This window comes from Suricata suricatta, chromosome 1 (genome assembly GCF_006229205.1).
Source record: "Suricata suricatta isolate VVHF042 chromosome 1, meerkat_22Aug2017_6uvM2_HiC, whole genome shotgun sequence".
NCBI lineage: Eukaryota > Metazoa > Chordata > Mammalia > Carnivora > Herpestidae > Suricata > Suricata suricatta.
In genome coordinates, this window is record NC_043700.1 from 15,565,683 (window position 1) to 15,584,394 (window position 18,712).

General features: G+C 37.7%; 1 long non-coding RNA gene across 1 annotated transcript in view; it reads left to right on the forward strand.

Moving 5' to 3' along the window:
• Positions 1-10,248, forward strand: part of LOC115287928 — a 192,255-nt gene extending 182,007 nt beyond the window's left edge. The window contains exon 4 of the long non-coding RNA XR_003906736.1: positions 10,207-10,248. This is a non-coding gene — a long non-coding RNA (uncharacterized LOC115287928). The remainder of the gene's footprint in view (positions 1-10,206) is intronic.
• The last annotated feature ends 8,464 nt before the right edge of the window (positions 10,249-18,712 follow it).

Sequence of the window (18,712 nt, forward strand, 5' to 3'; positions counted from 1 at the left end):
TCTTTGCTTTTGCTAGTTTATTAAGCTACCTTAGTTCTTTAGTGGAAAACAGCAGGAGATATAGATGAAAGCGTAGTGTAGATACAGTTACAGGTATAGACAATATCTAAACTCACTCGTTCACCCTCTCACTGCATGTATTTAAATTGTACAATTTAGTTTAACCCCTTTCAAATTTTTTCCTTATATACAGGTGCTTTAGTTTTCAAAGTTGTTAGACCTATGCTCTCTCTTGGTGAAACATAACCGTATCATACAATTGCTTGCCTTTAAGAGATTGAAACCATCTTAGAATTCTGTTTTCGACATCACTAATTATAAAATTTAATTAAGTATTCAAGGAAATTTGAGAGGTAACTGTGGCAAACTGCCGTAAGAGGTCATCAGGCAGGAAAATGTTCAGCTCTTCACACATTTCCATGCCCATCCTCCTGAAACAAGTACATCCAAAAGGATATTGCTTTCCTTTCTGTTGTTGAGCTGCTAAACTCTAAACCTTAGAAAGGACTTGCTGGAAATTGAGTCTGTCTGCTAAGCAAACCCAGAGGAGCAATCAGGAGGATGGCGTAGCAATCGTGTTCCAGGTATATTGTGTTGTCTCTGCCTCAGGAGGCAAGTGTTTACATCTCTGACTAATGACTCCTTAATTAAATGGGTTTTGGTAGATATTTCTAAAAACTAGTAAAAACTTTTAGTAAAGTGAGTTAAGCCCAGGAGCCCTACTTTGGACACAATGACAGAATCTCATTTTATCAAGATGAAAGGCATAAATGGTGGTCAATGAAATACTGAGGCATGAGGCTCTGACATATCCTTAAATAAATATATAAAGGGGCACCTGGGTGGCTCAGTGGGTTAAGTGTCTGGCTTTGGCTCAGGTCATGATCTGGCAGTTTGTGAGTTTGAGCCCCACATCAGGCTCTGTGCTGACAGCTCAGAGCCTAGAGCCTGCTTTGGATTCTGTGTCTCCCTCTCTCTGCCCCTCCCCTGCTCACACACATGCTTGCTCTCTCTCTCTCTCAAAATAAACATTAAAAAATTATAAAATAAATATGATATATATAAAATTTCCCACTTTCCATTTCTCTATTGTCCTTCCCCCTTTATATAAATAAATTTAAGTCAAGTTGATTTTTTAAAAATCTTTCAAGCAGTGCTTTATCATCTCATAACTATAGCCAAGATTTTGAGGAACTAGGAGGACATGTGGTGAGATGCTGTTTCAGTGCCACTTGGTTCAATAAATACAGCTTATAAAACTTTAATCATGAACTCTAAACATAGAGAAACAGGCCAAGAAATGTTAGCTTGCAACATCTTTGCCAGTTGGTTTTTCTTCTGCATTTCTGTTTCTGTTAGTCAACATTCATTGATTGAACACCATGCCTGGCTGTGTGACTGACACTGTTGAAGATATAATGATGGGGAATTTTAGGACACACCTGATATCTGTTCCACCAAGTTCCCCATAGGCTAATTTAGCTTGATAACCGTGCTCTAGCCCCAAGTGGCCCTGTCTTCTGCAGTATGAGCAGTGCCTCAGATCAGAGCGAAAGATAATTGGTCCTGGAAGTCATGTACTTCTAACATACTGTGATACTAATTGGAAATAAGGGCCTGGACACACTCCACCCCATTTTCACTGTGTTCCTTGCGTTTTTTACCTCTTACTGAAAAGCAGTGTTAGAGAAGCTTCGTCAATCCTTAGAATACTCTTTTACAAAATTTCTCACTCTGTTTGATATTCTCCAGTCCCAGGAATACTGCAAATTCTGGAGTCTTTTATTAGATTTCTCATCCCTCTACTCTTTTTCCCCCTTTGTCCTTCCCTCCCTCTCCTTCCCCTTATGTTCTGGAACATGGATAGAACTTTAAAATCAAGGCTTCTGGTGTGAAACTTTCATTGTGTAACTTAAATCCTCTGTGTGCGTGTGTGTGTGTGTGTGTGTGTGTGTGTGTGTAAAAATATAGATCGATATCACAGTCAAAATTGTATCATTAATAAAAAATAAAATATTAACACTTTCTAAACTTCGGGGTGCCTGAGTGGCTCAGTTGGTTAAGCATCCAACTCTTGATTTCAGCTCAGGTCATGATCTCATGGTTTATGGGTTCGAGCCCCATGTCAGGCTCTTCACTGACAATGTGGAGCCTTTTTAAGAATCTCTCTTCCTTTTTCTCTGCTCCTCCCCTGATCACACTCTGTCTCTCTCTCTCTCAAAATGAATAAATAAACTAAAAAAAAAAATAAAACTGAAACCATTACTCAACTTCAATAAGTCATCATTTAACATTATCCAAATTTTCTTCCAGTCTTTTTTTCATTTGCATGATTTCACTTAGGAAGACTCATTTCTTACATAAAAGGTAGTATTCAATTAAAAAAAATTCCATGAAAAATACTAAAACTATTACACACCAAATCATTTAATATCCAGAACTGCTTCACAAAGAAGGCATTAATACTTTCCATTTTATCTGTTCAAAAATAGTCTCCAGACAGATTAGTTTAGTAGCTCATCCAATTTTATAATGCTAAGTAGCAAGGGATTCAAACTCAAGTTTATGACCTTTCTGTTAAACTTCATTTCCTCTCTGTCTCATAGCAGAAGCTTATCTCGTATCTCCAGTAAAAGCTGCCCAAGACCCTACAGGGTAGTGATTGTTTTCATTTTAAGTCTATGAATTTTCTCCTCGGTGGATACACTTAGCTGTATCATAATGGTTCTAAGAGACACATTTAAGAAAACACTGTAACATCTCTTAGATGAAGCTGTATCTCCCAGTCAAGGGCAGCTGACCCTCATGATTGGTCCAGTAGCAGTAGTGACAGTTGTCATTGCCACACAGGAGTAAACACGGTTACATTTCCGTGACACAGCTGGATAACTGTAACTCCTTGATGCTGAGTCCACACTCAACCTAAGAGCCACTGGAGGAGAGGCGGCCTCGCTCTGATCTTGTAAGATCAAGACAGCCTTAGCCTCAGAATCTGCCATGATAGGGACGTGCATCTTGGGAGGAAATCCCAGGGACAGCTGCAGAGCCCTAACAGGAAATGCCGCATCGCCCATGTTCTCAGTGGCAGGAAGAGTTATGGAAGAACTTGGACTTTGGTGACTCAGAACTGAGAAGTAACTCAGAAGTAGACTCTGTATAAGAGAAATTTTAAGAATAATTACTTCCCTTACATTTTTCATGTTATGTAGGCACATAATACACAAAAATACATATGATAAAATTTATGTTGAAATACCCTAAGGAGTAATTTAAGTTTGTGTTATTATTTAATAATGTGCTTTTTTCTTTTCTCAGTGGTTGTGTTTTGTAATAGATGGCATATTAGAAGTAGTAAAATATGGGTCATTTATTTAGAGTATCTTTTATTATTGGGCAATCCTGTCATTTCCAGATGTTTGCTACTAAAGATAACTGCTTTAATAAACCTCCTTATGTATTTATATTTTCTCTTATACTGTATTCATGGACAAAATATACGGCGGGAGGATTATAAGAAATGAGTATTTTATAGTTTTTTGTTAATAAAATCAAATTACACTGCTACCAGCACAATATTCGTTTTCCAACCAAATCTACATGTTATTAACACTTTAAAATATTTTTAATATAAAATATTGGAACACATAATTATTTAAACATTTTAAAAATTTATTTAATTTTGGAGAGAGAGAGAGCAGGGGAGGGGCAGAAAGAGGGCGACACCCAAGCAGGCTCCAGGCTCTGAGCTGTCAATGCAGTTCAGCACAGGACTCGAACTCATGAACCATGATATCATGACCTTAGGCGAAGTTGGATGCTTATAACTGAGCCACCCAGGTGCCCGAGAACACATATTATTTTAATCAACATTTATCTGATGACAAATAAAGTTGTATATTTTTCTACATACTTATTTGCCAATCACATTTTCTCTTGTTAAAAGTCTTGTTTCTCCTTAACAGATAGACATAAGGGAAAGGAAAGAAAAATAAGATAAAGGCAGAGAGGGAGGCAAACCATAAGAGACTCTTAAATACAGAGAAGAAACTGAGGGTTGATGGGGGTAGGAGGTGGGGGAATGGGCTAAATGGGTGATGGGCATGAAGGAGGGCACTTGTTGGGATGAGCACTGGGTGTCCGATATAAAGTGATGAATCCCTGCGTTCTACTCCTGCAGCCAAGACTCTACTTTATGTTAACCAACTTGAGAACTAAAAAAATGTCTTGTTTCTTTTCCTCATTTATTAATCTAAAGGACATGAAGAGTTGTATTGGCAATTTGTATGCTTCTGTATATTTTTTTGATAGAAATCTTTTATGTATCTTATTTCTATAAATATTATAGTCTATTTTACTTCCTATTTTTTGTTTATATTCCCACATTGCAGAAGTTATGAAATTTTAGATAGATGTCTTTGATATTTTTTCTATTTTTGCAAAGTTTAATAAGCACCATTTTGTTTTTAAGACATCAATTTGAGACTTGCTATAGATATGAAATATAAATCTAGATGATTTGTTTTTCAAATAGCTAATTTTGTATCCTGTTTACTAAGTAGTCCTTTTGTGAAGTCGTTTTTCTCTCCCTATTTGTTTTGAGATACTATCTATACCATATATTTTTCTTATATGTATTATACATATTTCTTGGTTGTGTTCTATTCCACTGACCCTTTTTATTTATTACAAAATATGCCATGTCTTTCTCCATAAAGGATTTCATGCATTGAAAATATGACAAAATAGCATGAAATTGAAATAGATTTAAGGGAGGGGAAATAATAACAAATAAGCAAAAAATAAACAAGCGAGGGGTAAGAATTAAATGGAGCCATGGATGAAGCTAGACACGCCCATCAGAGTCTTCTCATGGTGCTGTGGGCGGGTTACAGGAGTGGTTCAGCTTTCTGGTAGCCAGGGCAGAAAAGAGATCCTTATCAGTTACACACTTTCCAGGGTCCTGGAACAGGAAGCAGAACAACTGTTTAGAAGTCACGCAGGCAGACCCTGTACTGAGCCCAGGGGGTACTTCTGCGTGGGCTCCATATAATGAAGGTGTTCTGGGGATGTAATGGAGAAGTTACCAAATAGTCTTACAGTTGATATAAGAATGATTCCATGAGGCTCAGTAGAAGCCTGTAGCTCAAACAAAATGAAGAGCAAATCCAGGATGATGCCATTAGTCAATCTTATTCATGTAGTTCATTGTTGCACCCTCATTGCTTGGCACAGTCTTGGCACGGAGTAGATGCTTAGTGAATATTTACTGAATGAATGAAAGAGTACAACATGGAGTGGCACCGCCCACAGATTTCCTTCCTATGAAATGGTTACGTGTGGCTGCATGGTACAGCTGGTCCTGTGTTGGCCCTGCGTCTCCGCACTGCATTGATCTGGGAATGAGTTTAACGGCCATTAGGGGCAGCTGGTGACTAGTATGCACTAGCACCACACCGTTTAGTTTATGGCTGCTCTGTAGTACATGTTTTCCAATATGATTGGGCTAATCCTTTCGTTTTCTTTTCTCAAAATACTTTTTCCTATTATCAACCAGACTGAAATGGTCTGTTCTCTTATTTTCTCCATGTGTCATATCCTTAAGTCTTGCTTTGCCAGGGCATGGTTCCAGTATATTATTTTGTTCTCATGGGTGTCCATATTTGGATGATAAATTAAGTGCTTATCCTACTTCCATATTTCTCAATTGTCTTTTTTCTCTGTTCCCACCCGTATCACCATAGTCAGAATGTGTTGCCCTGCCTGCTGGCCATATGGCTTCACTACTTATTCCATTCTGTCCTGCTTTCATTCTCGCTTTGCCCCAACCCATTCCCTACCTTGCAGCCCAAATGAATGCCCCTTTTGTTCTTTAAATATTTAAAAACATGTATCCTGGATGAAGTAACGCATCAATTCTCATGAATTTTCCCCCAAAGTATTTTATATTTATTTTGTCAAATCTCAAGTAAAACCTTCTTTGAGAATTTTTGCTCAAGCGGCTTGAATATCAGTACACTTAGTATATTATTCTCAATCATTTAATGATTCTTATTGTATTTAATGAAGAATTATTTCCCTTTTCCCCAAAACTTTAACCTTTCCATTTTATGCAAGATTCAGAAGCCCATACAATAAGCCTATAGTGAAAGCTATGTTGTTTATGAACTTCATTGTAAGGAGACATTAAGAATAAGAGCCTTGATTTTCAGCCTTTGATCCTAGATCGCTCACTGTGGCAAATTGTTGGTGTGTTCCTTATATACTTTATGAGAGGGAGCTAACGTAGTATAATGGTTTTTTTTTTTTGTCTTCAAAGTCTTCCACCTAAATTTATATTTTCATTCTTACAGCATGTCTACTAGGCAGGTATTTTGTCCTGGGGGGGAAAAAAACGCTTGAGCAAAATGAAGAGCATGGGTACTGGTCAGACAATAAAAGTGTAATAGAAGCGAATGTAGAACATTGTCTCAGTTCCGAGTCCCATTCCCGTAATTTCTTTTGGACACAGAACAAATTAATAAGGAAGTAAAATTAGAAGTTACCAATTTAAAGTTACTATTAACTTTAAAATTGATATTACAATTATTAACAATTTAGCATTTTAAAGTTTATTAATAATTAAAAATTATTAAGAATTTAAAGTTATCTTCTTAATTCTTAAAAAAAATCTTTGTCATATTTACGAAGAACCTGTTTTGTTTTTACTTGGAGAATAAGTGTATCAGTGTAGGAAAATTGGTAGTCAGTAATATGGATACAAAAATGTTTTGTATACTTTCTCTTTTCTCAATTGGGGTAAGGAAGAAGATAATTTAAGTAGGACAAATTCTCTTGGTTATCCTAAAAATAGACGTTAAAATCTAAGTGCCATTTGTATGTCCTAACAGTCAGGAAGGACATTGTGTACTATTACAGAATATAAGTACACTGCAATGCAATTTAGTTGATATACTCTATAGATATTCAGACATGGGTACTTTCCATCCCTAAGAGTTTCTATTTGGTCAGAATAGAAAAGGAGAGTATCCAAAATGAGAAGCTGAACCTAGATGGGGAAAACCTAATTGCCACTGGGATCCTGGCAGCTGAGTCCTCTGTTTCACCACGCTGACTGATTATGAAGAAAAATAAACTTACATTTTTTGCTCTGGAGAGTATCAAGAAAACAATTTGACCTGCTGTCTAAGCCCTTGATTGCACGAACAATTTGAAATGTTAGACAACAAATAGAAGCATTAAGTGCTAACCTTTCAGTATTGAACGTTACTAAATAAACAGCCGGATACTGCTAACATTAACACCTATTATTGTGCTGCATTAGTTTTATGGATACAATAAACCCTCCTTGATGATGAACATTTTGTAATTCAAAGAATGACTCATGGAAAATACAGTTTTCATTTGCTAAAGTGCTGTAGGATTGAATTTAGAAATGTCGTGCTGTGTTGAAATTGATTCAATTTGAATGGCAATCCAAAAGGTACAATAAACTTTAAAAATGTAGAAGTCTGCTCTGCTTCTTTCATTTATTTGGGAAAACAGAAGCAAACAAATATAATAATGTTCCTGGGAGCCATTGCACCATTATATCCTATTACATAAACTAGCATTATATAAAACAGAGCCATGATTATCACATCTATTTATGGAACAAATAAACATAAACCAAATAAAACCAGTTTTTAAAAGATGTGAGATGGCATTCAACAAAATATTACAATTGAGGTTTATTCTGTCTAAAAATTTTTTGAATGTTCATGTACCTTGATTTAGATTGACCTAAGAGGCCAACATTTGGATTTTTAAAAAGCATATGCTACAGGTATACTAAGGATTCACCAGGTCATTCTTTTAAGACAAGTCTGAACCAATCCAGTTAAGATGGGATTCAATTTAAACTTGTAATCTGTACTCAGCTTCTTTCTTACCTCAATTATTGTGTTAAAAGCTTTAAGCGGTTACCTACCACTAATATTTTTCTTATTTCTTCTTGAGGATTTAATTAGATGAGACTCTGGTGAGCATGGTGACTCAGTCATTCCAGCAAGATAGCAGTTAGAGGAAGTAGTTTCTTAACAGCAAGAAATGTCTTCCTCCAGGATCTTAAAACTAGAATAGATTCTCATCATTCTGGATTTTAGGATACATGAATGACTTTTCAAAGACCCATTCATTACTATGATTTAGTTTGAATGTATTCCCAGAAAAATAAAATTTCTTGAGCTTTGAAGATTCAATTTAAAGGAAAGGTCCTGTAGAGAACATAACTTAATCTTTATAATATCCCCCAGGCAACTTGGTTAACTCTGGGTCACACTGAATTTATTTGCAGCAGCTCCTCATAAAACCATACACCTTTCTTAAGGTTTTCAGCACATACACCTTTAGATGCATACAAATGTTACACACATACATTTAAAAAAGAAAGAGAAAGAAAATTCAGAGAACCAAAGTAGGCATGCCTCAAAGTTTCCCCTTCCAGTTGGAAATTCCACGATTCTGCAGCCGACTTAGTTGAAATGCAGACAATAACAAGGTTGGCCAGGCTTTGCCAAAGTTGCAAGACCCAGCTATAAACAAGCAAACACACCCAACAAAGATTTTTTCTCCGGCCAATGTAGAAATGAGCATATTTTCTCTCCTTTTAACTTCTGAAAATGAAAAGTAATCTTGTACAGTTCCACTGATCGTTGTTTCAGGATATCTCAGTAGAAAAATTCTGACAGTCGCTATTTCCCATTCCAGTGTAATTTCTGTATATGGAATATTTGACTATTTTACCCTTTCTTGAAAATATGCTTTTATAATCTAGACTACAGAGTTGCCACTTTACTGTATTACCTTAGAGAAGCCACTCAGTAGCCTGGTTTCATGACAAGTTATATAGGCACAGGGAAATGTGCACCGGCTGGTTCAGAAGTTGGTAGTTTTTAACTGTGCAAATATCTGAGATGTGGGGATGAAAGGGACTATTACGTTATTACCATGAATGTACAATTACTGTAAATAGTCTGCTAACCGAGGCCTGAAAGAATCTATTAACTTAACATTATGCATTCTTTGGGTTTTGAGGTTTCTGAAACTCATCCATCATTCAGTGCCAATGACATTTATAAATACCACGAAGCTTGATGATCAGGCCGCTTTGTTTCATTTCTCTACCTCCCCACGCCCTCTTCTTGTCGCACCATCTTTCTCCAACCTCTGTAACCAATCATGGCTTGTTTATTACCATTTGAAAAACAGTGTCGAGGTGTTCCTACACAATCAGTTTGTAATGAATAGGAAATGACTTTACGGACTGTCTGATCCCTGCTGATAGGAGAAAGCCTGAGCTATGTCTAATGGATTTTTTCCCATCTCTTCAGTGGCAATGTGTGGCAAAAGGATTGTTGATGCAGATAGACTATGTAATGAATTGGGGCACTCAAGACTGATGTGAAGGGCAGCTGGCGGAGACAAGAGGCTCTCACCGGAAAGGATATTTTGTGGGACAAGGTCACTGAGAACACTTCTTCAGTTTTTTGTATTATTAAAAAATATGTTTTTGGCCTTTGTACTGCTTCCAACATTTCAATGTAAGCAAATGAACTGAGTAAACGATGGCTTTAGGAGAGAGATCTGAGAGCACCTGGGTGGCTCAGTTGGTTGAGTGTCTGACTTCGGCTTGGGTCATGATCTCACGGTCCGTGAGTTCGAGCCCCATGTCAGGCTCTGTGCTGACAGCTCAGAGCCTAGAGTTCTGTGTGTGTCTCTCTCTTCGCCCCTCCCCTGCTCATGCTCTGTCTCTGTCTCAAAAATAAATGAACATTAAAGAGAGAGAGAGAGAGAGATCTGAACAGATCTGAGTGGAGCATTTGTTTCTGAAGCAACTTTTGCTGTGCTACGTTTTGTCTCACACGAGTCTTATTCTGAGGGTGTTACCATAGACTCATGTGTTTTATCAAACACCTTGCAAAGTATTTTCTTAAAATGTAAGGCTTAATGGTAATAGCTCAAAAGATCATTATGATGGCATGAAAAAATGATGGTGCATTGAAAAAAAAGTGCCATCTATTAAGTTAGACTATGTAGGATGAGGAGGGTAAAGACAAGTGGGTTGTATTGGAGTCACACACTGACATGTGATGTCTAATGCTTTTCTCTATTTCTCCCCATTTCCCTCCCTGCCTCCCTCTATCTCCTTTGCCTCTTCTTTTCTTCCAGAAAGATTTATTAAGACTTCCCTATGTGCTAGACTTGTACCAGTGAGAAGAAAATTAACCAGCCCTGATCCCACATCTTTAGATCTAATGGTGGAGGGGCAATCAAAAGATCACTCTATTGATGTCATTGCCAAGGAAGATCCATGCTCTGAATGAAGGGGACAGCTCCGCAACAAGAATGTTGAGCAGAAACTGCAACATTGATCATTTGGAGGGTTCAGCATGTTGCAGTCAGGAAAGCTTGTAGGTTAAGCAGCAGTGGAGCTGGGGTCTGAGGAACAGGAGTTGACGACACGGAAGGAGGGTGGAGGAAAAAGTAGCTTATACAAAGGCTCAGTGCTGGAGGTCTACATGGACTCCAGTGGCAGGGAAGCAGAGAGTAAAATGTTGGTGATTTGCAGTGAGGTTATATAAGGTGCATGGAACAGTGCTAACTGTAAGAGAAATGCAGATCAAACTACAAGAGGCTATCACCTCATGCCTGTTAGGATGGCTGCTTTAAAAGAAAAAAAAACTGATAAATATTGGCAAGTAGAAAAGCTGGAATACTTGTGCCCTGTTAGTGGGAATGTAAAACGGTGCAGGCCTTTTAGAAAACCATACAGGAGGTCCCTCACAAAATAAAAATAGGATTACTGTATGATCCAGCAACCCCACTTCTGGGTGAAGATCCAAAATAATTGAAATTAAGGTCTCAAGTAGATATCTGAACACTCATGGTCACTGAAGTAAGTACTGTTCACAATAGTTAAGTATGAAAACAACCTAAATGTCTAGTGACAGATTAAAGGATAATGAATGTGTGTTATATATTTACAAATGGAATACTATGTAGCCTTAAAAAAGAAAATCCTACCACTTGCAACAACCTGGGTGATCCTAGAGGACAATTTGGTAAGTGAAATAAGCCAGTCACAGAAAGTCAATTATCACATCATTCCAATGATCGTATATAAGGCCTTTTTTTTTTATTTGCAGAAATCACATTTGTAATTAATTTTCCAAAGTTGACATGCAGTTTGATTCTGTTAACAGATAATTGCAATTTGATTCTGTTAGTGATAATGCAATTGATTTCATAACACATTATTAAGAATAAAGGGGTTTTATCATAACTTGTAGTAATTTTGGTTTAAATTCTGCTTATAAGAAATTTCCTGAATATTTATGTCCTGGACATCTTCTGCTTGTCCTTCCAGATACACTCTCCACCCTTCACCTAGGCCCAAATTGTCTTTGTGAACTATGTCAACAGATGCACTTGACCTCTGGCTTTGACTTGGGTTGACTAATTAGAGGGTGAGAGAAGAAAGTAAGGTGGATGTCATTATTCCCTCAGCTCTTCCCTGAGAGGTCACCATAGCCTGGTGGCATCTACCACAGCACGTGTGAGCAGCCCTTTGTACAGTCCTGCCTGTCTTCACTCCCCTCTTTCAGCCTAGGGTTGGAAACAGAGCCCTCAGACTTTGTAGTGTCTCTTGTGTTTTCCCTACGCTTTGGCCACACCATTGAAAATAGTCTCACTGTTAAACTCTCATCTTGGTATCCTAATTTGATTGTATTATTTTCTGTTATATCCTGACTAATACATCTTATATTATTATGGTTTAAATATTCATGAATGTCTATGAAGATTCTCTAAAAATCCACACAAAGTATCTTGCAATCAATACACAAAGAATAAATCTATTATATATATATGTATATATATATATCCATGTAAGTTAGAATAAGTCCATAAATACTAATTGAAATCAGAATAAGCTCAGAATTCTAACTAAAATCAAAGCATAGGCTGGAAGAAAACTTTTATAACTACTTGGCTGATTCCAGATATCACCGTAGCACTTGCATAGGCATCGGAACAAGGGACACTGGGGGAATGATGAATTAGAATTCTTTCAAGAACTACTTCTTCTTCTCCTCCTCCTCCTCCTCCTCCTCCTCCCCCTCCTCCTCCTCCTCCTCCTTCTTTTTGAGAGAGAGACAAAAAGGAGAGCGAAAGGAGGGAGAGAGAAAATTTTACACAAGCTCCACACTCAGCATGGAGCCGGTTGTGGAGCTGAGTCTCGTGACCACAAGATCATGACATGGGCCAAAATCAGGAGTTGGATACCTAAGCAACTGAGTCACCCAGGTGCCCCTCTTGAACTTCTTTAGTGCAGTCAAGTCCCTTCTCTAATGACCAACATAGGCAGCCCATCTCCTAAAGCATAGGTTTATTATCATTTAGTTCCATCTCCGACTTCCTTAGAGATTGAAAAATACCTCTGATACTTTATTACATAAGCTTTCTGCCTAGCATTCTGTCTCAAGTTTTCCTCCTCTACTGTCATGGGATGTGCTGCTGGAAGCAGATGGTGTTTGTAGTTGTGGGCAACTCTGTAAGTTGAGATGGGCACAGACTCCACATCCAGACAAACTTTCGTTTGCATCTCAGCTCAGCTGATTCTCTGATCTGTGATTATAAACAAGTTCCCTAACCTTTTTGAGCCTTGGTTCATGATCTGTGCATTGAGGTTACTATGATCTCTTTTTAAGGATTTGATAATAATTAAATGAGATCACATAAACTGCATAGACCACTGCTTGCTTGTAGTGTTTTAGTCCATTCTAATTTCTGGTCTGGAAAAGAGTCAAAATGGGAGAAGGTAAGCGCATACGGTACAAGAAGTGATTTGACACACATACGCTCTTCAGCCAACTTCATGGAGGCACGTTATTAGATTGAAATAGCTAGAAATGGTAACAACAATGAGCTTGCTCCACTGTTGACTACCAGTCTTCTCTTTATCTTCCTTTTAATTTTTATTTCAGTAGCATCTTATTCTTTTCATCCATCTTTCCATGCAGTACCTCCCTGGGAGTCCTAGCCAAAGGGGGCACATACCTGATGCTCGATAATATATGGCGAACTACATAGGTGAGGTTGTGGTTTTGTTTTTCCCACGTTTTACATTTCTTATGTGGTCCCTGTGACATCTGCTACTCATATCACAGTGTTTCCAGGGGCACCTCAAGTACTTTTTTACATACTATGATTCCCCAATCAGCCTCATTTTAACCTAGAGAAAATAGAGTAATTGATTTCTGACCGTAGGAACTTGCATTTCAGATTCTACTGTAATGCAAAAAAAAAAAAAAAATTCCACAAAAAAACAAAAAAAGTAGATTGCTATTCTGAAATATCGTACCAAGAAATGAATTAACTTCAGGATGACCCCTTCTTCATTCCTCTTCCTCAATAATACTAACAGTCTTAGTGTCTCCACGTGAGGACAATACAGACAATATGTCATTCACGTTGGGGAAAAAGTAATTCTAAGAGAAAACACTAGCAAATAGCTTAAATATAATGATAAGCAAGTTAGATATTTATGTCAAACTGTTTTAAATATTAAGGCAGCATAATCTTAGACTCATAGTTCTAAATTCAGGATATTTAAATGGCCTTCGTACTTTCTACAAAGTAGGACTTTTAAATTCAGTCTTTTAAAAGATCTTGAATGGCCAGATAAAAATCAGAACGCAAGCTAATTCCCACCATGTCTGATGTGAGCTCCCATTTTGTGCGCTGGATGACTTAATGGAAGCCAGGGGCCAGATCATCTTACCGTAGCACAAGGTGGCTCTGTCCTGGGGTTTGTGTGCCTGCATTCGTAGCAAGTCCAGTCATATATTACACACCTACTTTGGCTGTAACTGGAGACAGCTGATGTACAATAGTGCTGAAAGAAGTGTACTTTTTCAGCCAGGGAACTTGTAACAGATCCCACTCCGTCTCCCGTTGCCCCACAAACTACCCCCATTCCATCCTTCCTAAAAGTGCTCGAGCGATTGAAGGTAAGAAAGTAGAGCAGAATAGAATGTATATGTCTGAGAGTCTGGCCACTCAACATTCCAAACGTGATGTAACCTAAATCTTGAAGGTTTTTATTTTTATTTTTTAGAATTGGCAACTTGAATGAAATTTATATTTAAAAAAAACTGTATTTGTGAATTTTCACTAGTTTCTTCTCCCAAGGAACCTGGGATGTTTCAGACTCAATACATTAAATCTTAGAATTTAATAAAATTCACCTTGCTGATAACAAAAAAAAAAAAAAAAGAATGAACAAGAAAGAATGTTGCTCTACTCTCTTTTAGTAATAAAATCACAACATAAGTCACCTGCACAAGTTCGTGGACTATGATAACCACAAAGATGGGTAGTGGGGATGCTTTTTCGGGGGTCAATTTGATGAGACATCCTGTTGTGAAGGTTTGAATGTTAAATATGCCAGATGGCCACTGCTGACGGGAGCCCCTCAGACTGTGGGAGGCAGAGGGCTGGGAAAATGCTGCTGCCCTCTTTGGCATTTCCCAGCCAGACTTCCTCTCCACCAAGGGTGTAGATCAGGGAGGGGGAGGAGGCAAACCAGATAGCTCTTGGCTTAAGTGGTATTTCTGTATGATTTGTGGGCTTCAATTTTCCATGGCTCTTCTTCTCAAAGACATTAGACAGCTACTATTTAATCTTTTCTGGGGCAGCTTTAATCTCGCCCCACTTAGCCGTTTCTAAATTGGGGATAACAGCAATACCATGAGGATTAGCTGAGCATATTTGTAGGTACCTGACAATCACTGTAGGCTTGTCTTCTTTTTTTTTTTTTTTTAAATATTACCTCAAAACTGAATCTCATCTTTTATGGATCTGTTCAAATTAACTATCTCCTAATCATGAGTTGTTTATAAAGAGAGAGAAAAGCAACCCAAATGCTTTGGAATAGTGGCTTTGGAAAAGCATTTTATTCAATGATTGCCTAATATCTTGAAAGAATGCATCTCACAACAAAGTTTGGAGAGAGCAGAAGAGGAAAAAGGAGTGGGGTATAGTTTAATCGGCATAGTCAGAAGTAGAGAGTATATCCATGAGCAGACTGATTTATGAAGATGCTGAGCTCATAGACTACCACAAAGGACTGACATTCACGCCTCAATGATATGGCCTATCAGCCTACACCCAAGTTAAATGCTATTTTTAGCTAATTCTTTTATGCAAGATGTTTGCAAGCCTGCTAGGATTTCACAGAGATGGTTGGGTCATCAGCCCTACAAGTATTAACATTCCTTAGAGCCTTCACTCCCAGAGATGAGCTTCCTGAGACTGCTCTAGTATTGGATCTACCGTTACAGGAACACCACCCATTGCCCTGAGGCACTCAGTTGCTCCAAACACTAGTTAACAGCGGGGAAAATAGGAGCTGATCACTTCACAGAAAGCATTCTTCATCTTATGAACAGATTCAGTTTCTCACATGGTCCCTTAATACATGAGCTCTTGATGTGGTTACCAGGTGCCACAGCCCTAATCAGACACATGATGGCTACATACACTGAAGTTTACCTCGCTGGGGGGTTCTGAACTTAGTGTTAAAGATTATGTGAGTACTACTGTGTAGTTATTCTTTATTATAAATAAAATTTCTAAGATTTCATTTTTTTTTCAGGCAGGTGGTTGACAGTAGTGGCTTTTACCAATCCCCACCATCCATTACTTAAAATGACCTGTAGAGGAGCGTTGCTGGGGACAACACGGGGTCCTGACTCTGCCTCTAGCTCTGGGCACCACACCCCGCTCCCTAGGTCCAACTTCCTCCATCAAAGATGCCTTCCAGCTCTTACATCTTGAATTTATAGGAATGAATCATGGAACTGAGTCCCAGAAATGAATCATTTTGTGGTGATTTTCTTATTTTTTTCTGGAACCTGTCACAACCCATTTTTTAAAATTATGAGTGATATAACATTTCTGCTGCTTTCCTTCTTGTTTTATCACGTAATTAAGGAAAGCTCTTCACCTTCTCTTTCCTCCATAAATATAGTTGGCTATCATTTCTTCTCCATGTTTTTTTCAGAAAATTTTATTTTAACTATTTTATGGACTTTCTGTATTGCTTAACATATAGTAAATTGTTGGGGTGCCTGGGTAGCTCAGTCAGTTAAGTGTCTGACTTCAGCTCAGGTCATGATCTCACGGTTTGTGAGTTAAAGCCCTGCCTCAGGCTCTGTGCTGACAGCTCAGAGCCTGGAGCCTGCTTCAGATTCTGTGTCTTACTCTCTCTCTGCCCCTCCCCTGTTCACACTGTTTTTCTCTCTCTAAAAAATGAATAAACATTAAAAATACATACAGTAAATTGTTAAATTTCCTAGAGTACTTTATGGATTAGAAAGTGATTTCACACAGCTTTTCCTTTAAAAATTGATATCCTTATATGAAATAGGTGTTACTAATTACTGTTCTCATTTATAGATCAGGAAAGAGAGATCTATGAAGTAAACTGCTTAGAGTTTCAAGTTAGTCAATTGAGGGACCTGGAATTTAAAATTCCTCTTATCTGATTTCTAGTGCAAGGAGTTAGACTTTGAAGTTAGATCCCTTGGCTGAAGTTTCTAACTATGGACAAGAGGGATCTGGGGAAAGTATTCAGTCTGTCTGAGCTTCAGTTTTCCCCTATATAAAATGGTAGGATAATGGATAACTCTCCATGAGGTTGTGAGGATTAAAGAAAATCCCCTTTAGGTTGGGGTGCTTAATCCAATCCAGCAGATCCTGAGTAATACTTAATAAAGTCTAATATCTTTTCCTATATTCTTCTGTATTCTTGGTTGGCTCTATTCTGGCTAACCTTGGATCTCTGTGACTCATGGAGTTAGTACAGCACGTCTTGTGTTCTTTCCTGAGTAGCTTATTCTCAGAGATCAGTCATAATACTTTTTATATAAACCTTCTTATAAAACATTTATGAAACTTCAGTTGAGATCTGATTGGCAATGAATACTTATTTCCATGGTGATGATTACTGTGGAATGTAGGCTTAACAACACATTATATTTATAAATAAAAAAGGCACAAAAGGAGAGAAAAACTCTCTACTACCTTTCTCCTTAGATTTGTTATTAGGGTTCTAAACTTAGCTTCTTAAATTAATTTTTAAAAATGAAATTTTATTTTAAAAACCAAGAAAGAAAAGGTCTCTTATTTTCTTAGAGATTTTCCTAAATCCTTAAAGCAGTTGTCCTAAATCCTTAAAGCAGTTGAGGCTCTGGACAAGAATTTCAAACAGAAGCTTAATCAGGAAATTACCATATGTTAATTCCTTTGTAATGTGTATTGTCCACTAGAATGGAAGAGGCTTGAAAGAAGGGACCTGGTAAGTGTTGTTCCTTATCTCTGGAGCCTGGAGCAGAGCCAAGAACCCAGTAGGTCTCAATAAATGTTTATGAAATGAAGGAATGAATGAAATGACTTGTGAATGGGTTGAGCACTTTATGCCTTGAGGAGAGATATACAGAGATATAGAAGATGCTTTCCTGTCCTCATAGAGCTTATTGTCCACCTGAGACGTGGCTGAGAAGGGAGCAGTACAGACTGCCTGTGAGAGTGGGAGTGGTGTCACTGAATGGCCAGGGAAGGTATGTGTCTTAGGAGTTCAGGGAAGCAAAGGTTCACTGTAGAGATGGAAAAATCACTGCTATAGTAAGCAGTCGGAAAAATGGCTTTTAAATTGATACACATGGTATTCAACCAATGGCTATATTCATGCTCAAAAGATGCCACCAAGTCAGTTTATGTGAATGCTGAAACAAACAGAAAAGCAAACACAAACAAAAACTTGCCCTGATACAAAAAACATGGTTCTGCGTGCCTTTATAATATTCTGATTGCCTTATCGTTAGTTTAATTTTCAGGTATGCTGTGTGATTTGCTGAGGCCCCTTTGGACTTTTTTCCAAAAGCACTAATTCTGCTTTCTGGGAAGTAGCACACTTTCTAATGTCACTGGCCTTTAAGTACGCCCATGTACGGTTGGGTTTGACGTTAATAAACACAAGGTCTTGAAGCGCCAGCCCTAGATATAGTATAGCACGTGGGCGGTCAGAAGTCAGATTAGTGCAAAAAAGGGACACACTTCTAAAAATAGAACACTGTTTCTGATTTTAAAGATGAAAGTAGTTGATGGATAATTGGAAAACAGAAATATATATATTTATGTATTTATTTTTTAAAGTTTATTTATTTAAGTAATCTCTATACCCAACATGGGCTTGAACCCAGGCATGAGCCTGGGATCAAGAGTTACATGCTCTTCAGACTGAGCCAGCCAGGCACCGTCAGAAATATATATTTTTAATGTATAACACCTCTAAGAGATTACTATTATGATCACTTTTGTTCTTAAAATCATAGTCATGTGTTCAAAATATGTATAAAATATGCATATTTGTTAATGCACATTTTGTCAATATATTATGAAAAATTTTCAAAGTCAAACATTATTTAACCATTTTACACATTTTATTGAGTGATCATTGTCAGGCTTGGTGCTGTATCTTTAGATGTAGGGTAGATAGTTGGGTTAAAAGCACATTTGATCCCATCCTCATAGGGTTAAGATCTAATGGATAAAGCAGATCTTAAGCTCCACTGGTATTTTATTTACCAAATTTATAAACAATATTGAGTCC